Here is a 21,767-nt window from a genome sequence, read left to right as displayed (position 1 = left end):
TGGGCTTTCTCTAGTTACAGCAAACAGGGCCTACTCTTCAGTGTGGTTCCGGGGCTTCTCATTGTGGTAGCTTCTCTTGTTGCATAGCACAGGTGCTAGAGCGTGCAGGCTTCAGTAGTTGTAGCTCAAGGGCTCAGTTGCTCTGTGGCATGTGGAATCTTCCCAGACCAGGGATTGAACCCATGTCCTCTGGTGAATTCTTATCCACTGCACCACCAAGGAAGTCCGATCTTGACATTGTGTTGAAAAGTAGAGTCCATATATCTTGTAGACTGTTTCTCTGTTTGACTTGCCTGCTATTTCCTCATAACTAGATTTGGGTTCTGCCTTTGGCACGAATAGCAGAAAGTACTGTGTCCTTCCTGGTGCATTGTATCAGGAGGCCCATGCTTGTTTGTCTGAAGTTGGGTGATGGTGACTTTGCTCACTTGGTAAAGACGGTGCTTCCCATGGCTCTCCCTTGTAAAGTTACCATTGCTCCCTTTGTAGTGATTTATCAGGAGATACGAACAACTGCAGATGGCGTGTGAGGAGGGATTTGGCCGTCTGGATCTTGATTAATGGAGAACTATGGAGGTTTGGGGCTAGGCTGGGCCGGGGGCCGGGGGCGGCGGCCAACAGGGGCTAGGCCGGGCCGGGGGCCGGGGGCCGGGGGGCCGGGGGCGGCGGCCGAGAGGGGCTAGGCCGGGCCGGGAGAAATATCAATAACCTCAGATATGCAGATGACACCACCCTTATGGCAGAAAGTGAAGAAGAACTAAAGAGCCTCTTGATGAAGGTGAAAGAGGAGAGTGAAAAAGTTGGCTTAAAGCTCAACGTTCAGAAAACTAAGATCATGGCATCTGGTCCCATCACTTCATGGGAAATAGATGGGGAAACAGTGTCAGACTTTATTTTTTTGGGCTCCAAAATCACTGCTGATGGTGATTGCAGCCATGTAATTAAAAGACGCTTACTCCTTGGAAGGAAGGTTATGGCCAACCTAGATAGCATATTTAAAAGCAGAGACATTACTTTGCCAACAAAAGTCCGTCTTGTCAAGGCTATGGTTTTTCCAGTGGTCATGTATGGATGTGAGAGTTGGATGATGAAGAAAGCTGAGCGCCAAAGAGTTGATGCTTTTGAACTGTGGTGTTGGAGAAGACTCTTGAGAGTCCCTTGGACTGCGAGGAGATCCAATCAATCCATCCTAAAAAAGATCAATCCTGGGTGTTCATTGGAAGGTCTGATGTTGAAGCTGAAACTCCAATACTTTGGGCACCTCATGCAAAGGGTTGACTCATTGGAAAAGACCCTAATGCTGGGTAGGATTGGGGGCGGGAGGAGAAGGGGATGACAGAGGATGAGATGGTTGGATGGCATCACCGACTCGATGGACATGGGTTTGGGTAGACTCCGGGAGTTGGTGATGGATAGAGAGGCCTGGCGTGCTGCAATTCATGGGGTCGCAAAGAGTCAGACACGACTGAGCGACTGAACTGAACTGAACTGTCAGGAGATACTGTGAGACTTTAAGGGCTTTCCTGGTGGCTCAGACAGTAAAGAATCCACCTGCAATGCAGGAGATCTGGGTTTGATCCCTGGGTCAAGAAAGATCCCCTGGAGAAGGGAATGGCAACTCACTCCAGTATTCTTGCCTGAAGAATTCCATGGACAGAGGAGCCTGGTGGGCTACAGTCCATGGGTTCGCAAAGAGTCAGATAGGACTGAGTGACTAACACTTTCACTATGAGACTTATATAAACATTCTGTTTCTCATCAAACTTTCTTCTGCTGGTGTATCTGTCCATGAGTTTCTGTCTCTAGATTGACTGACTTTTATTAGGAATCCATTGATGAATTTCTGTCTCCTGGTTGATTAAAGCATGATGTCTATTGAACTCAACATTTGCAGGATTCTTTCTTTCTAGATCTGTGTGTGGAACTCAATGAATCATAACTGAGGCACACGTATTCACAGTCTTCATTAGTCATGAAGACCATGACTAATTAAAATATCTGGCAAGATGTCATAAAATTAATGGACCTCCTGGGAAGTCAAAGGGGTCTGTTGCAGCCCTTATTTAAAATTTGAAGATCATCTTATAGCGTTGACAGTTCTGTATATGTAGAATATGTATAATCTACATATACTTCTGGATGGTATGAAAAAGATATAAAAAAGTTATAAAATAAATCCCTATATGAGTTTGTTTTCTTTGATCTTTTCCATCCAATAGTAAAATGAGCAACATGTTTTAGTAAATTGAAGTGCTGCATGGCTAAAAGTAAAAATGTCAGTTTCTAAGCAAATTTAAGAATCTTTATTTCTTATGACAACACAGAAATTACATAAATGCTCTTACCACCCACCTGTATATATGATGCCCTTTTCTTCCTCTTCCAGTTATATAAGTTTTACATTATTGGGAGCATGAATTGCACTTTTTTTCACAAATAACTACTATATCATATCATGAAAACCAAACTGAGATGCAAATTATTTATGTGTTTACATGATAAACCATGCAAAACAGTGAAGATTATTGACCCAAGTATATTGGATCAATTCACAATGTCTTATAAGCAATAAAATTACTTTGTAAATATTCAGCAAAATGAAAAATTAAATTCTCAGCTTTAGTTCTCCTGTGTGTCTCCCCAGCTTTCAGGTTACCAGGTTTTATCAGGCGGGTGTAACATTTTATGTTAATTCTGCCCTAGCACGGGGCCGACTGGTTGGACCTCTTCTGGCCTTGCCCATCTAGGATCTGTCACCACAAGCTGGCCGCCTCTTTCCAGCCCTCCTATGTACCCACACAGACTCAGGGGCTTGCAAGAGAGGTCTGAGTAAATGAAAGAACAGATCAGGGACTTGCCTATGTGGGTGATGGTACCGAGCCAAGGAATGCTCTCGCTGTGCTGTCTACCCTGGGCTTTCTGCAGGACCACAGGCTGAGGGAGGCAAAACCGGATTTTTGTCTGCATGCTGTTGTGGGGTTTGTGAGCAAGTCTCAAGCATCACTTACAGTGAAGAATGCAGAGACTGAGCGTTTAATTTTTTTTTTTAATGAGGATAATTGCTTTACAATATTGTGTTGGCCCCTGCCGTTTATCATCATGATCAGCCACAGGTATACATATGTCCCCTCCCTCCTGAACCCTCCTCCCATCTCCCACCCCACCCCACCCCTCTGGGTTGTCACAAAGTACTGGCTTGAGCTCCCTGTGTCACAAAGGAAACTCCCACTTGTTATCTACTTTACATATGGTAATGTATATATTTCCATGCTATTCTCTCAATTCATCCCACCCTCTTCTTCCCCTACTGTGTCCACAAATCTGTTCTCTATGAGACTGAGCATTTTTAATGTGTGCTTCTATTGGAAGACTGAACTCACAATCTGTTTGCAGACAGCAAGAGACAAGTTATTAGACTTTGATCTTTGTTGTAGGCGCTTAAAACGATGACTCCTGGGTTACAGTTGGATTGTAGTGGGAGGGATGAGGATGCAGAAACTGACCAGAGTAGGGGAGCATTTCATTATGAGGATAGCTCAGCGTTAAATCCTTTTGTAAGATGTGAGATCCAACAAATCCTCAAAGGAAGTAGAGGCACACAGACCTTCAGACCTTGTTCTCGTGCTGGGATTATCATTTTAAGGAACCTCTAGCTTCCTTAATGTGGACTGAATATTATGGCATCACAAAGGGCTTTCTTTCCCATGTGCTCTGAACCTTACCATGGTTTAATGTATAGGAGCAGCAAATCCAGCACCACATGAATTACATTATTTATTTATTTATCTGCTTTGCATTTTAGTTGTATCATGTGGGATCTTTCATTGTGGTGCATAGGTTCAGTAGTCGCAATGCTCAGGCTTAGTTGCCCCACAGCTTGTGGGATCTTAGTTCCCCGACCAGGGATCAAACTTGCATCCCTTGTATTGGAAGACAGATTCCTAACCACTGGACCACCAGGGAAGTCCCTGAAATAATTATTTTACACTGTCTGACAAACGGCCAAGATGTTGAATACTCCATAAGATGAATATGCTCTTTTTACGTATCAGTTCAGTTCACTCGCTCAGTCATGTCCAACTCTTTGTGACCCAATGGACTGCAGCACCTCAGATCTCCCTGTCCATCACCAACTCCAGGAGTTTACTCACACTCATGTCCATTGAGTTGGTGATGCCATCCAAACATCTCATCCTCTGTCAACCCCTTCTCCTCCCGCCTTCAATCTTTCCCAGCTGCTGCTAAGTCGCTTCAGTCGTGTCCGACTTTGTGCGACCCCATAGACTGCAGCCCACCAGGCTCCGCCATCCCTGGGATTCTCCAGGCAAGAACACTGGAGTGGGTTGCCATTTCCTTCTCCAATGCATGAAAGGGAAAAGTGAAAGTGAAGTCGCTCAGCAGCCCCATGGACTGCAGCCTACCAGGCTCCTCCGTCCATGGGATTTTCCAGGCAAGAGTACTGGAGTGGGTTGCCATTGCCTTCTCCGTCTTTCCCAGCATCAGGGTTTTTCCAATGAGTCAGTTCATCGCATCAAGTAGCCAAAGTATTGGAGTTTGAGCTTCAGCATCAATCCTTCCAATGAATATTCAGGATTGATTTCCTTTAGGATGGACTGGTTGGGTCTCCTTGCAGACCAAGGGACGCTCAAGAGTCTTCTCCAACACCACAGTTCAAAAGCATCAATTCTTTGGTGCTCAGCTTTCTTTATAGTCCAACTGTCACATCCATACATGACCACTGGAAAAACCATAGCTTTGACTAGATGGACCTTTGTTGGCAAAGTAATGTCTCTGCTTTTTAATACGCTGTCTAGGTTGGTCATAACTTTTCTTCCAGGGAGTAAGCGTCTTTTAATTTCACGGCTGCAGTCACCACCTGCAGTGATTTTGGAGCCCAGAAAAATAAAGTCTGTCACTATTTCCACTGTTTCCACATGTATTTGCCATGAAGTGATGGGACCAGATGCCATGATTTTAGTTTTCTGAATCTTGAGTCTTAAGCCAACTTTTTCATTCTCCTCTTTAATTTCATCAAGAGACTCTTTAGTTCATTTTCGCTTTCTGCCATAAAGGTGGTGTCATCTGCATATCTGAGGTTATTGATATTTCTCCCGGCAATCTTGACTCCAGCTTGTACTTCATCCAGGCCAGATTTTTCATGATGTACTCTGCACATAAGTTAAATAAGCTGGGTGACAATATACAGCCTTGACGTACTCCTTTTCCTATTTGGAATCAGTTTGTTGTCCCATGTCCAGTTCTAACTGTTGCTTCTTCACCTGCATACAGATTTTTCAAGAGGCAGGTAAGGTGGTCTAGTATTCTCATGTCTTTAAGAATTTTCCACAGTTTGTTGTGATCCACACAGTCAAAGGCTTTGGCATAGTCCATAAAGCAGAAATAGATGTTTTTTTCTGACATTCTCTTGCTTTTTCGATGATCCAGCGGATATTGACAATTTGATCTCTGGTTCCTCTGCCTTTTCTAAAACCAGCTTGAACATCTGGAAGTTCACGGTTCACGTATTGCTGAAGCCTGGCTTGGAGAATTTTGAGCATTACTTTACTAGCGTGTGAGATGAGTGCAATTGTGCGGTAGTTTGAGCATTCTTTGGCATTGCCTTTCTTTGGGATTGGAACAAAAACTGACCTTTTCCAGTCCTGTGGCCACTGCTGAGTTTTCCAAATTTGCTGACATATTAAGCGAAGCACTTTCACAGCATCACCTTTGAGGATTTGAAATAGCTCAACTGGAATTCCATCACCTCCACTAGCTTTGTTCGTAGTGATGCTTTCTAAGGCCCACTTCACTTCACATTCCAGGATGTCTGGCTCTAGGTGAGTGATCACACCATTGTGATTATCTGGGTCGTGAAGATCTTTTTTGTACAGTTCTTCTGTGTATTCTTGCCACCTCTTCTTAATATCTTCTGCTTCTGTTAGGTCCATACCATTTCTGTCCTTTATCGAGCCCATCTTTGCATGAAATGTTCCTTTGGTATCTCTAATTTTCTTGAAGAGATCTCTAGTCTTTCCCAATCTGTTGTTTTCCTCTATTTCTTTGCACTGATCGCTGAGGAAGGCTTTCTTATCTCTCCTTGCTATTCTTTGGAACTCTGCATTCAGATGCTTTTATAGCATCAGACTTTGCTTCTATCACCAGTCACATCCACAACTGGGTGTTGTTTTTGCTTTGGCTCCATCTCTTCATTCTTTCTGGAGTTATTTCTCCACTGATCTTCAGTAGCATATTGGGCACCTACTGACCTGGGGAGTTCATCTTTCAGTGTCCTATCTTTTTTACCTTTTCATACTCTTCATGGTGTTCTCTTCTTACATATGTGTGTGTGTCTAATTGGTAACATGTTCAGCAGTGTTCTTACAACATTCAAATATTCTTTGCTATTTAGAAGAGCCAAGTTAGAGTTGAATCATGCAATAATTTCTTTATGCAGACTCAAACAAGGCACCTATAGATCTAAAGTGAAATCTCTGCCATCTTTGGCAGACTGCTTGTGGAGCCAGGAGTGTCTGGCTACCTTTGTCAGTAGCCCCCATTGGTACTGTTCCCCTTCAATGCCTGTTTATTGAACTTGTGGGCTAATAGGTCACTGTTGTATTAAGTGGAAGGGTTTATGGGTAGCTGGATGGTCAATAACATTGACCATTCATAAATCAAATTCATAAATCAAATGAAGCCCACACAACATAGGCTGACATTTGCATAAAAAGTAACTTCCCATGATAACTTCTACTGTACGTTTTGTTTCACTAGATTCCAGTCTGTTCTGGGATTAGCTTGGAGAGCTAGCTTTTGATTTTTGGAATGTGGAATAATACATATCACAGCTGTAACTTGGCACTTGTGTTAGTTCTACAGAGTGTCATGGGGGTGTCACATTTAGTGAACTGTTAATTCCCCCACGGGCACTCCACAAGGTACTTTATTTTAAAACTTTTTACTTTATATTGGGATATAGCCAATTAACAATGTTGTGATAGTTTCAGGTTGACAGCAAAGGGACTCAGCCATACAAATACAGGTATCCATTCTTCCCTAAACTCCCCTCTCATCCACGCTGCCACATAACATCGAGCAGAGTTCCCTGTGCTATATAGAACATCCTTGTTGGTTATCCATTTAAAATATAGCAGTTTGGACATATTGAAATGCCAGTGAATCTGTCAAGACTCAGGAAAACCAAACCACTACCACCACACACCTCATGTTCCTGTAGAGATTTAGGTGTTTCAAAGGGGTATTCTCACTGGCCATTTCTGCTATGGAAGAGCATGAATGTTCTCAGAGTCTTTTCTTACCCACCAGGCTCCTCTGTTCATGGGATTCTCCAGGCAAGAATACTGGAGTGGGTTGCCATTTCCTACTCCAGGAGATCTTCCCAATTTAGGTATTGAACCCAGGTCTCCTGCATTGCAGGCAGATTCTTTATCATCTGAGCCACCAAGGAAGCCCAAAGAATACTGGAGTGGGTTGCCATGCCCTCCTCCAGGGGATCTTCCCAACCCAGGGATTGATCCCAGATCTTCTGCATTGCAGGTGGATTCTTTACTTTCTGAGCCACCAGGGAAGCCCTTTTCTTTATGGAAAGACAAGGAAGCAAAAAAAAGAAAACAACAACAACAAAAACTCCGATTAAACTCAATGATATCTTTAGCTTTAAAAATCATAATGATAAAATCCTGTATTTCCCATTTTTGAAGCATCTGTGATGTACCAAGTATTGTGCGGTAATCTACACACACATTAACGTACATGCTCAAGATGCCCTTACAGGACAGAGAGTGCTCTCATTTTACAGATGAACAGGGTTCTGACTATAAAGTGTTAAGACTAGGATTCAAACCTGGATCAGATTATCCTCATAAATATCTGGATAGAAGATGGAGTCAAGGTCAGATGATTCTGAGGATGGAGTGAACCATCTTCTCTGCAACACATATTTCTAGGGCTTAAGGCTGAGCTGGAAGTGTGAAAAGATATTGATGGACAAGTGCAGAGTTTCACTGACTTCCATGGTACCAAGGGGACAGTAGCTAATATGCAGTGTTTAGTAGGTGCTGGTCATCATTCTAAGCTCCTAAGTGCATAGTTATGCAATGAAGCCCTGCTGTGAATTTATGAGCTACATACTCTTATGATCCCCATTATGCCTGCTTACGTAGCCAGCGGCTCTTCAGGGCTCCAGATCTTGATGTGAGAGCAGAAGCACACTGAAATGACAGGAGAGTTAAAACAATAGCCTTTTCTCTTAACTGTCCCTGTAAAATTCCATTTGATGTAACACTTTGGGCATTGGTTAATAAAATCTAAGACAACAGTCTGGAATATGTGTTTTGAATTTTACATTTGTCTGTTTTAATTATAAGGGTGATATTTTTTCAAACTACAATATGTTTTTAAATGAATTTTTGAACCCAAACCTCTTCAATGGAAGGGGATGGAATGTCACAAAATCCTTATTCTTTGAGCAAGTCAGGTAAATCAGAAGAAATCTAAGGGAAGCCACCAATGAATAGAGGGAATTGTTGCTGTCAGTGGAGCTCAGAGAACCCAGGCCTTTAATTGCAGTGAAAGGAGCAACACTCCAAATACTCTTGATAAAAACTGATTGTGTCTCTGAATTCCATGGTAAAGTTCCCCACAGGACGTCTGACAGAGACTCAGAAGCCAGTAGCAGTAGATTTAACAATGCCAATAAGTTTAATGATGAAGTTATCAATTTACATCAAATAACATGGTTTAGAATAGAACATCACTAAAAAAACCCCCACAAACATCTATCTTCCCCCAAATTTAGATAACGTGTAACTATCATAAAATTATATACAGTTTTATTACTAGTCCAGCCATATATGTCCCTGTAGGAAAAATTAAAAAATTGACACAAACAAGAATAAGTTTTTTAATTGTCTGATGATTATTCCCATGACTCAGAAAAACAGCACTGGTTGTTGTTTTTCATGGTTTTATTTCCAAGGACATCTGTGTTCTTCTGATGCAGGCTAGCAGCCTTGTGATTCCACTTTGGCTAATTACTCTTGCTAGTAAGGAGCAGTCCAGATTTATAGTCACTTCCAGCAATCTCTCTGCTGAGAGTGGCTCAATGGAAGGTGGGGGTGGGGGGTTGGTACCATTTTTGCCAAATGGTAGGAAAGAAAATGAGAATAATAAAGGTATTGGTACTTAAAGACAGTCTCTTTTATCCAGAGATCAATTGTTGTCTATAAAGTGATGAGACAGGGACTTCTCTGGTGGTCTGGTGGTTAAGACTCTGCCTTCCAGTGCAGGGGGTGTGAGTTCAATCCCTGGCTGGGGAGCTAAGATCCCACATGCCACATGGGTAAAAAAAACATAAAACAGAAGCAATATTGTAACAAAATTCAAGGAAGCCTTTTTAAAATGTTCCTAGTAAAAGTATTAAAAAAAATAAAGTGATACAACAAATCTGGAACAAAGCTAGAGCAGAACCAGATCCCAAGACTTTATATCCTTCATTGTTTGTTCTCTGTCCTCTTGGTCAGGAGTTCCGGCCATGGTGGCATATTCTTCAGCTTGGCTCAGTCTCTCTTTGTCTTCATCTCAACTCAAAGCAGCAACTTTCTTGCTTCCTATTATGGTTCTCAGAGGAATGGATTTTCTGCATGGGAGCATCTCCACTGAAGTCTGTTGTGTTTTAAGCAGAGTTTTAGTTGAAAACATAGCTTGTGGTTGTATTTTTGGCATTTAGTGTTCAACTTAGCTTAATTTTCGTAGTAACAAATAAGGGACAGAGGGGTCATTTGAGAGGACAAGACTAAAGGGGCAGATAAAAAACAGACCATCATCTACTGGAGGTCAGATGGCTATGGATATGGTGGGGGGGGCAGGTGAGAAGTGTTCATAGAGGTGGTATGAGGGTAGAAATCACGAAAATAATTGACATGCAGAAATAAGAGGAATCAAGAAGCCCAAGCAGAGGATCTGAGCTCCAGAGAACCAGGGTCCAGACATTTCTTCCATCTAATTTTGTAATTTAAAAATAGCAATAGGCTGTGGGATTCCCTGGATGTCCAATGGTTAGAACTCAGTGCTTTCACTTCCCTGGGTTTGATCTCTGATCAGGGAACTAAGATCCCACAACTGCCAAAAAAAAAAAAAGTAATAATAATGATAATAATAGTGCTAGGATATTGATTTTTATTGAAATGTAATTTTTTAAAAAGCTATTTGGACACACTTAGGACTCACTTTTGTCATCATTTCCTTGTCAATTAACATTTATAATGAAGAAATAAAAACTTTGTATATTTGTAGTCTTTAAGATTGTTCTTTGAGGTGTAAATATATTCAATAATATTCTCATTTTATAATAATCCAAGGAAATAGGCTGACACTTTAGAATTCAGCATGACTGTGTCAAGAGTGGAAAATATGTTTTCACTTAAGTTAAGAAGAAAAAGAAATTCATGGTCAAATGACTGTTAAAATATAAATAAGAGTTGGAATGAAGAAAAAATCCAGAGAGGGTTGTAAAATGTACTGTGTTGGCAATGATGCTAGTTATGACTTTGATGGCCAGCAAAAATATTATAGTTTTTCTCATGCCATCTAAAGGCTAATATCACAATTTATGGACTATATAGAATGTTGTATTTAAACTCCTGGGAAATTTTAAAGCTATATATACCAAGATAATACTTGAGAAAATAAAGAATATAATACTTGTGTTTTAAATCTTCAAGGTGGCATAAAAGTTGTGAATGTGAAGTTCACAGCCCCTGATCCCCTTTGCCTCAGCTTCTCCTCCAACTCTCCTTTTTCAGAAGTAAAAAGGACAAAAACCACACCATATGCAAAGATTCTGGTAAAAAATATTTCTTAGAGGTGGAGAAAATAAGGCAATGTGAAAGGAGGATCAAGAGAACTGGGAGCAAATATGGGACCAGGAAGGAGTGGTTAGGGGGATGTGGTTAGGGCAAAAATGTTAGTGAATCCTTAAAGATTTGGGGAACCAGAGAAGTCTAAAGGGGAGTAGATTCTAGTAGGAGATGCAGGGATTTTTCTGACCATCCTTAAATGTTTGAGAGAGAAGTGAGGATGTTAATTCCCATTTGGGCTATTCTTCTTTCATTGGGACCCTGATCCACAGTTGTGCAATAAGGGTCAGGGCATAAAGACTTTTTGATCCAAGTGACAGGAGACCACTCCATCCTGACTAGACCCATGTTGGAGGGCAAAAACCCACCAGTTCTGGGATTTCCCTGGTGGTCCAGTGGTTAAGACTTGGCCTTCCAATTCAGGGGGTACAGGTTTGATCCCTGGTCAGGGAACTAAGATCCCACATGCCTCTTCGCCAAAAAACTGAAACATAAAACAGAAGCAATTTTGTAAAAAAATTCCATTAAGACTTTAAAATTTTTCCACATCAAAAAATCTTTAAAAAAGCCTGCTGGTTCCAGTGTATGTTATCTTATTTAGTTTACTTAACAGCTGTCTAATACTGATACTCTTTTGTCTTGTGTATGGGTAAGGAGGACTGAGATTTGGAGAGGATGCTTGGGCTGACCAAGTGCTGACAGTGTACCCACACCCAGTCTCCAATAGGCTGGCCCCGTGCTCTGACCCCTTTCTTCCCTTTTTAAGCAACATTTTAAGAGTTCAAGATCGATTCTTCTTTTTTCTCTCGATCTGAAGGCCCCATCACAAGTCTTTCTCTTCTGCTCTAGAAGATGTTCAACAGAACAGATGGGTGATGAAATGCCAGTCCTATGTGTGGCTTTGCTGGTTGGCTCGTTTGACCTAGGGGGCCTTAAGATCTCTGTCTCAGATCTTCCCAAGTGAAAAACAGACATAGAAACGTTATTCTCATTCTCATAGAGTTAGTGAAGGTTAGAAAGGCAGTGCTGCCATACAGATCCTCAAGAGTAGAGCACTTAGTAGAGTCAACAAGAATCGAGTTCTTCCCATGATCATCCTGAAGTCTTCCTCACAAGACCTTAGTAAATGAATTCCTTGGCAAACCAAGGATTGATTGGGACTCTGTTTCTGTTGCTGAGGTAGAATTCAGAATCTGAGCTGTACTTCTGCACTTATGAGAACTGGGGGTGAGAAGGGATAGGGCCAGAAAGGTTCCTCCAGGTGTCTCTGGAGCAGGCACATGTCCTTGAGTGAACACGTACATTTGTTGACTGGAGTATCAGACCCTGTAGAATAAACCCTATCCAAACATAAATGTGTGACTCAATGGGTCACTTGTCATACTACACACACAAGTTATCCTTCATTAGCTTCTTTTGTTTGGGATAAATTGCAGTGACAGTAATATGGACTTAAATTCTAGTCCTCTTATCAAACAAATTCATAATGAACACTCTTGCCCACACTGATTTCATAATAAATGCGCATCCAAGCATGTTTGTTGCTTGGATGGAAGAGGGGCACTTCTTCCTTTGCAAGCCTTTCTGAAATTTAGGGACTATTTGGATGAAGGCTAGAGATTCTTTTGATGCCAGGGATTACTCAAAGCTCATCTGACATTTCAAACTATTTGGCGATGGGAAGGCCAACAGATCTTGTGCTTTTGTGGTCAGGGCTTCCCTGGTGGTTCAGATGGAAAAGAATCCAGCTGCAATGTGGGTGACCTGGGTTCGATCCCTGGGTTGGGAAGATCTCCTGAAGGAGGCATGGTAGCCCATTCCAGTATCCTTTGGGCTTCCCTGGTGGCTCACATGATAAAGAATCTGCCTGCACAGACTAAGCACAGCACAGCACAGCCTTGTGTTGGCAGATTGCCTAGCTTCCCTGCTGCATCTGAGACCAAGAAACCCAGAATAAAGTCACTCCATCAAGAGAGTAATAATAATTGGAAAGAAGCTTCTTTACATTTTGTTAGAGCCTTTTCATGACTGACTGGATCCAAAAGAAGGGACAAATTGATTCTGTGTCCTTTTGCTGAGTATGGTGGCATGACAAGTATGACCTACAGGACATACTAGGTAAGATTTCAGTATTGCAACAAAAGCAAACACAGCAAAACAATAGATCACAGAGTTCAGATTGACCTCAGGCGGTCAGTAGGCAGTCCTAGGCATTTTGTCCTGGAAAGGAGAACTGTTCATTTCATTCATAAGTTTCTTCTTCTTCTTCCCCTTCTTCTTTCTCTCCTTCTCCTTCTCTTCTTTCTATCCTTTTTCTCTTCCCTTTCCCTTCCACCTTCTTCTGAAAACGCTTTGGAAACTTTCTCCAAAGGGAAATGTCCTTCCCAAGCCCAGAATTGTTAATCCTTTTGCAGGCCACGTTTCTGTCTTGTTCCAAAAAAGAGAATACTGACAGTAAATTCAGTGTCTCCTTAAATTACCCCTTTATTTAAACCTTTAAATGTGTTTCATTTGTTATTGTTGTTTGCTGTTATTTTTAAGCCACAATGCTTGCCCATCCTTACACCATCTATTTTGGGCACCCCAAGATGAAGAACTGAAATCATTGCTGGCTGTTGCTTTCTCAATTAGTTCAAGGGTTCCAAGAAGCCGTATGTGCCCTAAGCATTGTGTGTTAACTCGATAATAATGAGTTACACACATGTGTAATGTTCATTGATTTTATTGTAAGGAATAAGATACAAACTTATTTATAAACATTGTTAAATTTGTAGTAGCTTTTGGCTCTTTCAATGTGTATTGAGTGTAGTGATTATGAAGATACTGTTTTGAAAAGCACAAAGGGATTCTAATGTTGAAAAAAGATGGAAGTCAGTGAGGCAGAAAATGAGATTCAGAAGAGCACCTAACTCTCCAGACCCTCCATCACTTTATCTGTTTCCTCACAGAACTTGTTCCCTTTACAGGAACTGGCCAGAATGGACCAAGAGATCAAATGACTTGGGAATGAATTTCAGCCCTGTTCCTTCATTCTTAGCTATGCAACTGTGGCCAAGTTCCATGGCCTCTGAGTGCCTCAATTTTCTCGTTTGTACTATGGGGACAATAGTTGTTGTTGTTCAGTTACTAAGTCATGTTCGACTTTTAGCGACTCCATGAGCTAGCTGTAGCATCCCAGGCTCCTCTGTTCCTCACTGTCTCCTGGAGTTTGCTCATATTCATGTCCGCTGAGTCGGTGATGCTATCCAACCATATCATCCTCTGTACCCCACCCCCCCCTTCTCCTTTTGCCTTCAGCCCTTTCCAGCATCAGGGTATTTTCCAATGAGTCAGATCTTCGCTTCAGGTGGCCAAAGTACTAGAGCTTCAGCATCAGTTCTTCCAATGAATATCCAGGATTTATTTCTTTAGGATTGACTGGTTCGATCTCCTTGTTGTCACTAGTAGGTCTACTTAAACTGTTTACCATAAGGTTTAGAATACAATTACTATTCAACAAATAATAGCTACTATTTATTAAAGATAACAATGACTTTTCTTTAAGAGGCCAAGACTAAGCAATTTCAGTTTGATTGGACAGAACCCCTGTTCATTGTGAATGTCCTTTGCTTGAGCTGTGTAATGGGGAGAAAGGGCTTCCCAGGTGCTGCTAGAGGTAAAGAACCTGCCTGCCAATTCAGGAGACGTAAGAGATGTGTGTTTGATCCCTGGGTCAGGAAGATCCCCTGGAAGAGGTCATGGCAACCTACTCCAGTAGTCTTGCCTGGAGAAGCCCATGGACAGAGGAGCCTGGAGGGCTACAGTCCATACGGGTGCAAAGAGTTGAATGTGACTGAAGCAACTTAACATGCATACATGTGTAGAAAAACCTGCCTTCCTACAAAGGATAAAATGCTAAAATGTTCCCCAAGAAACAAGGCTGATGAAATATTTAGTTTTGTTCTGATTGAACAAACTCAGCACATATTTAGTAATTCCTTTATTTTTTAGATTAAAAGGAAAAAGGAGAAGCCAACCCTTCCAGATAAACCTGCCTGACAGCATGGGACCACTGACCAGAGAGGACTGCCGAGCATCCAGGCTCCCACTGGGCTGCCGGCCTGTGTCCTTCAACCTTGACGACAGGTTCTGGAAGACAACCTGGCAGCCCTCTCACAGTCCATTAAGGCAGCAGATGAAAACACACTCAGAAGCCAACTGCTGAAATCAGGTTAATTTCAGCCCTGTCCTGAGGCTGCCCACTCACAGCCAATGCCAACTCAACCCAGAACACTCAAGGTTAGGTCATGGTAAAGCTCTCACTAATGGACATTTCTCAGTAGGATCTGTGCTAAATAAATGCAGAACTGGGTGGCTGGATGGCTTCTGTTTGAAATAGAAATTGCCAGCCTATCATTAGGTGATGGGAGGATGGTTGAGCATAGAAAGTAAGAGACAAAGACACAGAAGCAGAGTCGGGTGAATAGGGAAATATCTGGCACTTGATCTATGTTCATTTCCTAGAAGATAAAATTGTTTCAGGAACACTGGACTTAATTGGGTTATGTGATTGTAATGTTTAAGAAACAATAAGGTTTATTTGTATCTTCCCATTGCGACAGTAGTGTGGACCCATGTGGAGAAGCAGAAAGAATGAGAGGAGTAGTTCAAGGATCATTTGTTTTTATCTTTCTCGGCACTCTCTTTGGTTTACTTGTTGACTCAAGTTTGTACTTACACTGAGAAAATCTGCTTCTAGGTTTTTCTCTTGTGATTCACAGTCAAAATGATTTGAACTTAAATTTTGGGAAGAGGAAAGAATTTGAAGTTTGCCATCTTTTTTTATAAAAGCTTTTTGTTTTATATTGGAGTAAAGCCAGTTGACAATGTTGTGATAGTTTCATACAGACAGAAAAGGGACTCAGTCATACATATATACGTATCCGTTCTCCCCAAATTCCCCTCCCATCCAGGCTGCCACATCGAACTTTGAGCAGAGTTCCTTGTGCTATGTAGTAGATCCTTGTTGGTTATCTGTTTTAAATATAGCAGTGTGTACATGTCCATCCCAAGCTCCCTAACCATCCCTTCCTCCCATTGTCACCCTTGGCAAGCATAAGTTTGTTCTCTAAGTCTGTGAGTCTGTTTCTGTTTCATAAATAGTTTGTTTATATCATTTTAGATTGCACATATAAAAGATGTTATATTTCTCCTTCTCTGTTTGACATACTTCATTCAATATGACAATTTGTAGGTCCATCCATGTTGCTGCAAGTGGCATGATTTCATTCTTTTTAATGACTGAGTAATATTTCATTGTACATATGTGCCATATCTTGTTTATCCATTCCTGTCGATGGGCATTTGTGTTGCTTCCATGTCTTGGCTGTTGTAAATAGTGCTGCTGTGAACACTGGGGTGCATGCATCCTTTCAGACCATGTTTTTCTCTGGAGTGGGATTGGTAACTCTATTTATAGTTTTTAAGGAACCTTCATACTGTTGGAACAGTGTTTATAGTTTTTAAGGAACCGTAGTGACTGTACCAATTTACATTCACACCAACAGTATAGGAGGGTTCCTGAAGGCTGTCATCTTTGTGGTAACAGTTACACTGTCCCTTAGGGAAAAATACCTTTCTATTGGTCTGAAAGGGAAAATAATGTGCTTTTTCTCTCTCATCATTACATTTCTCGTGGCTGTGTTCCTCTGATGGGCTGATCCTCTATTCATCCTCTGCTGTTTTCCTTGGTGCTGCCCCAACTTCCCTCCTTTCTCTGCCCTAGCGCCCAGTTCAACAAGCTCCACAAATGGCCATATGTGCCTTTTCCAGACTGGGCACTTGGCTGAGCACTGGGGTATAGGAGATAAGTATGTCTGATCCTTGTCCATAAAGGGTCCATCGTTCTAGTGGTATAGGACTTGTCTGCTCCTGGGGGAAAAGTCAGGGCAAAGTGAGTGGAGGAACCCTAAGAAAAGACTCTTTTCTCTGCAGTTCTTACCTACAAAATACCCTAGGCTCATTTGGGTTCATGGCTGGTAAATGAAGGTGACCAGAAGCTTGCTTAACTGGACATTTTCCAGAGTGATGGTTTAAGTAGCAGTGCTGCCCATAGTTAAGTGCCTGGGTACTGGAATTAGACAGGACTGGCTTGGAATTCTGGCTTTGCTATGAACCACTGTGTGACCTTGAAGAATATACCTAAGCTCTCTGAGCATCAACTTCTGCATATGCTAAAATGGGATAATAATAATGAGTTCATAGGGCTATTGAATGACATATTATAAGAAGTGCAAAGTGGGTAGCACATACTAAGGGCTTAATAAATGGTAACTGCTTTTATTTTATAGCTGTTTATGTTTGTGGATGAATTCTGAGCCTCTGTGAAGGGTCAAACTGTATATTGGGAACAGTTGACATGTGAGCCATGGATACCTGGGAATTCAGGTGGATCTGAGGGGGTGGGGGGCAATGATGACCTTCTAGCTTTGGCAGCAGTTGAGTCCTCTCCTGTGGAAAGGAAATGGCCCATTTAGCCAGCTGCATAACCAAACTGCTACCATCAGAGTCTTTTAAATGGAGCTTTGTAAATGTGTGCCATGTAGCCTACGGTAATGAGATTCATGCTTCTTCAGTGGTAATCTTCCACCAGACAGCATTTTAAATCTTTTCCTATTTGGTGCACAGAACTGAGTCCAGGATATATATATTTCCAAGTGTCATTTTTAATTTAATGCATGATTGAACATATTACCACTGGCACAGCTAAATAGTTAAACTAGAATCCATCAATTTGTCCTGAACTGTTGACACACAGGGTAATGCTACGGTTAAATTAAATTTAAATATAAGAACAAGAGGCAGCTTGGTTTCCTGGCAGCCCTGGGGCCTGTTTTCTCACTGAGACCTGGCTGCAGGAGGAAAAGGACATTTTAAAATATGAGGTGCATCGCTCCCCTCCCCTCCGTATGGCTTGGGGAATGTGCTGATTCTGTTGTGTTTCTGGTTGTTTTCCCGGACTGTGTGGCAGAGCAGACCAGGTGTCCAGAGTCTGGCAGGAAGACACTGCAAATGTAAAAGCAAATCACAGTTAATAGGAAAAACCTGGTTTGCAAATCATAACAGTTCAGAATGGGAACAGATTTGGGAGATCCCAGAATATCACAGTCAAGAAGACCAGCCAGAGCTTCTATCCAGCTCAGAGGGTCTGGGAAACCAGCCTAAGGACATTTGAGTTGAGAACTGGGCCCTCAACTCAGAGTAAATGTTTTCTTCTCTGCATCTGAATAGGCTTAATGCAAAGACATGGCCAGGTATGCCCCACTGCTCATTTCTGTGATAACCTGGGCAAGTGAGCGAGCCCCTTGGAGCTCAGTATGCTTGTCTGTAAAATGGGGGTAGACTCACTAGCTGTCTCATCAGGTTGTCAAGACGACTAAGCAAGTTCTTGGTGTGGAATGCAGAGAAGACAATGGCAACCCACTCCAGTGTTCTTGCCTGGAGAATCCCAGGGATGGGGGAGCCTGGTGGGCTGCCATCTATGGGGTCACACAGAGTCAGACATGACTGAAGCGACTTAACAGCAACAGCAGCAGATGTGGAATGATTACAACAGAGACCCATACTTGAGAAAGGCTCTGTAGAGAGAAACTAGTCTTGCAGTTGTTGTTGTACCAATAAATATTACTTTATGATTGACTCAACATTTCCTCTGAACTGTTTTCTAGGAGTGGGGACACTCACACCCCCAAGTGTGTCCTCCATAGCCTGGCTCTTTGGTGTCCCCTTTTAGAAGGACCTGAGATGCCCCATGCATTAGTCAGTCTGCTGGGAGGGCTGTAAGGAGGTATTGAAATTTGGAGAGTTAAAACCTTAGACACACATTTTCTCATAGTTCTGGCAACCAGAAGTCCAAAATCAAAGGGTTGGCTGGGATGTACTACGTCTGAAGGCACTAGGACATCATCTGAAGGCATCACTTTTTCCAGTTTCAGGTGGTTCCCAAAGCTCTTTGACTTGTGCCCACATCATGCCAATCTCTAGCTTCATTGTCACCTGGTCTTCTTTTCTTTTCAATGTGTCTGTCATTTGTGCGTTCCTTATAAGGACATTCGTTATTGGGTTTAGGACCTATCTGGGTAACCCAGGATCTCATTTCATCTCAGATCTCATTGTGAGATCCTTACCTTACCTGCAAAGACCCTGATAATGTGCCTTCACATGCTAGGTGCTCAACATATAGAAAAAGTGAAAGTGTTAGTCTCTCGGTCATGTCTGACTCTTTGCGACCCCATGGACTATAGCCCACCAGCCTCCTCTGTCCATGGGATTCTCTAGGAAAGAACACTGGAGTGGGTAACCATTCCCTTCTCCAGAAGATCTTCCTGACCTAGGAATTGAACCCAGGTCTCCCACAATGCAGGCAGATGCTTTCTCATCTGAGCCACCAGGGAAGCCCACTCAATACATAACTAAAGCTTTATTCAGAAATTCCCTTTGCATTATTGTAAAATAAGTGATATCCAGGCACAAGGGGTTGTTTCTGGTTTCCCATGTAGCTCAGAACAAATGGCTGCTCAAATGCAGTGACACTCACAAATATGGTCTGTTTAAAAAATTTTTAAAGGAAATCAACTCAGTGTGTTTCATTACTGACAAAGAGAACAACCTCTGTGTACATGCCTCACATAGAGAAAGGAAGTTTCAGTCACGTGCTTTCATAAAAATGACCTAGAAATTTAATAGGGTCCCTGTAGGATGCTTTAAGTCCAAGTTCCTTCTGGACTATTCTGCAGGAAAGTCCAGTGTTCAGACCGTGTTAGGAACGGTGCTCAGTTCCCTTGTTTCTGCATTGTTTGGATTTGCATCATTCATTACTTTTGAAGCCCAAACGTAATGGGTGGAGGAAAAAGAAAAGTAAGGTCCATCTACAGTAGTGACATCAGACACAGCTGGCTGGCCAGCCCTGCCAGCTCCACTCAGCCTGCTGCTCAGGGCAAGGGAGGCAGCTGGCAGGCCCCTGGTAAGACTTTGTCAACTGTGCAGCTGTGAGCCCTCGCTCACTGCTGCTTGAGCTTAGTGGTAGCCTGCCAGCTGCTGAATCGCTGGTGATTATGCTGAGATGCCCAGCAGTTGGGGCACACTTAACTCATGCTGCTTGTGGTCAGTAGCAGCCATTTTTATCACTGTCCTACTGATGGAGATTTAAGCGCTCAGGTGATTTCTTAATTCCTTTGGCCCCTGACCTTTAAGATGATGATCAGATTTTTATGAGCTCTTGGATGCTTTTTTTTTTTGTTAGTCACGATTTCCCCAAGCCTGTGCCATTGATGCCAGCAGTTCTGGGACAGAGCTTGCCATAATTAGAATCCAAGATACTTTTGAAGCTGACTTTCATTTCTTGTCCTTCTTAGATGATGCCAGAACTTGGAGTGTTCTGTATCTTTGAGGGAATTTTAAAACTGAGATACATACTAAAACTCTTGAGTTGGGTTGCTGGGGGATAGGAACACTGGACAAGTTGACAAGAAAGTGGGAGGGGTATAGTGTGTCCTGAAGTGTGATATCAAGGTCACCAGGATAACCATTCATAGCCACCAGGTCAATGAGTTCTGAAATTTGAGACTAGCTGAGTATCATTCTTTTGACTTCAGCCTGTCCTTTTATTGAAGAGCAAGTGCTCCTGGGGAGGGCTAGCCAATTCATCTGTTTTCAGACACAGCTACTTGAACATACATACATGCATCTATTGGATCATTTGCTGAGATTAGGTTTTGTTGGAAGGATGCAGGAGGGAGAAAGAGGGCACTGGATGTCTGAATAGGGTGAGGAATCAGGAGAGGGTCATGGGTAAGAGATGATAGACAGAGCGAGGCTACTTTCATGTATTTTCCTAGACTTGGCACCATGAAGAACAGAGTGATGGGATATCAGGACATCTTGGATGACAGCGACAGTGAGAAAAATGGTATGATTAGAATTATGCTCTCCTAGAGAGAAACAGTGTGATCCAGCCTATAGGTTAAAATACAGCAGAGTGTTAATTAGAGTCCAGGGCCTTTGTCTTATAATAATTTTTTCTGTATGTAAAACATAGCCTGATACTTTAAAATATATTTTTCCTCTCCTACTCCCACCCAACACAGCACTCATAGACCATCACTGGTAGCTTAGTCTCTTTCCTTGGCTCTCTAGATGCCATTTTGGAAGTAGGACAAGGGCTTTCCTGCTACGTCGTGGTACAAGGGCTGATAAGTGGAAAATACAAGGTTACACTTATATTTAGAATAACAAGTATGGACTGTTCTATAGCCAGTGGGTTGTAAATATTATCAGGTCTCCTTTATTCCCTAAATTAAAACTAGCCTGTGAAAATTAAAAATGGCAAACCTAAAATTACATTATTACAGTCTTGGTTAAAATGGAAAGAAATAAGATTATGATGGTTTTGATGGGGTCAAACCATGAAATAGAATAAATTTTGTTGATAAAACTGACTCAAGAATTCAGAGTGCAGGTAATTAATTCCATATCTCAGAGAGATAAGAAAGATTAAGTTAAGCAGGCTCATACTTAGTGATTCATAAAATACAAGGAAAAAAAGAAGGGGGACTTCCTGGTGATCCAGTGGTTAAGCTCCACTCTTCTACTACAGGGGGTGTGAGTTTGATCCCTGGTCAGGGAACTTAGATCCTGCATTCCATGCACCTCAGGAAAAAAAAATTAAAAATAAAACAAATATCGTGAAATCTAGAAAAATGGTACTGATGAACCTATTTGAACATTGGCATCTTAGGATCCTATCAGTGAACTAAAATGGATAGGAATGGGTGAATTTAATTCAGATGACCATTATATTTACTACTGTGGGCAAGAATCCCTTAGAAGAAATGGAGTAGCCCTCATAATCAA

At 42.0% G+C, this 21,767-nt stretch overlaps 1 protein-coding gene across 2 annotated transcripts in view; it reads left to right on the top strand.

The window, feature by feature from the left end:
• The window catches only part of FRMD4A (FERM domain containing 4A), an 845,860-nt gene that overhangs the window by 64,519 nt on the left and 759,574 nt on the right, over positions 1-21,767 (top strand). Inside the window, exon 3 of one of the 2 annotated variants that reach the window (XM_081553513.1) lies at positions 14,868-15,087. The exons of the other annotated variant lie outside the window; for it this stretch is intronic. The gene's annotated coding sequence lies outside the window, so the exon portion shown is untranslated. The remainder of the gene's footprint in view (positions 1-14,867; positions 15,088-21,767) is intronic. 2 annotated transcript variants of the gene reach the window in all.

Source organism: Giraffa tippelskirchi, chromosome 13 (assembly GCF_054371585.1).
Source record: "Giraffa tippelskirchi isolate mGirTip1 chromosome 13, T2T-mGirTip1v1.2.pri, whole genome shotgun sequence".
NCBI lineage: Eukaryota > Metazoa > Chordata > Mammalia > Artiodactyla > Giraffidae > Giraffa > Giraffa tippelskirchi.
The sequence above is the reverse complement of the archived record's forward strand: the minus strand, read 5'-3'. Positions and strand labels throughout refer to the sequence as shown.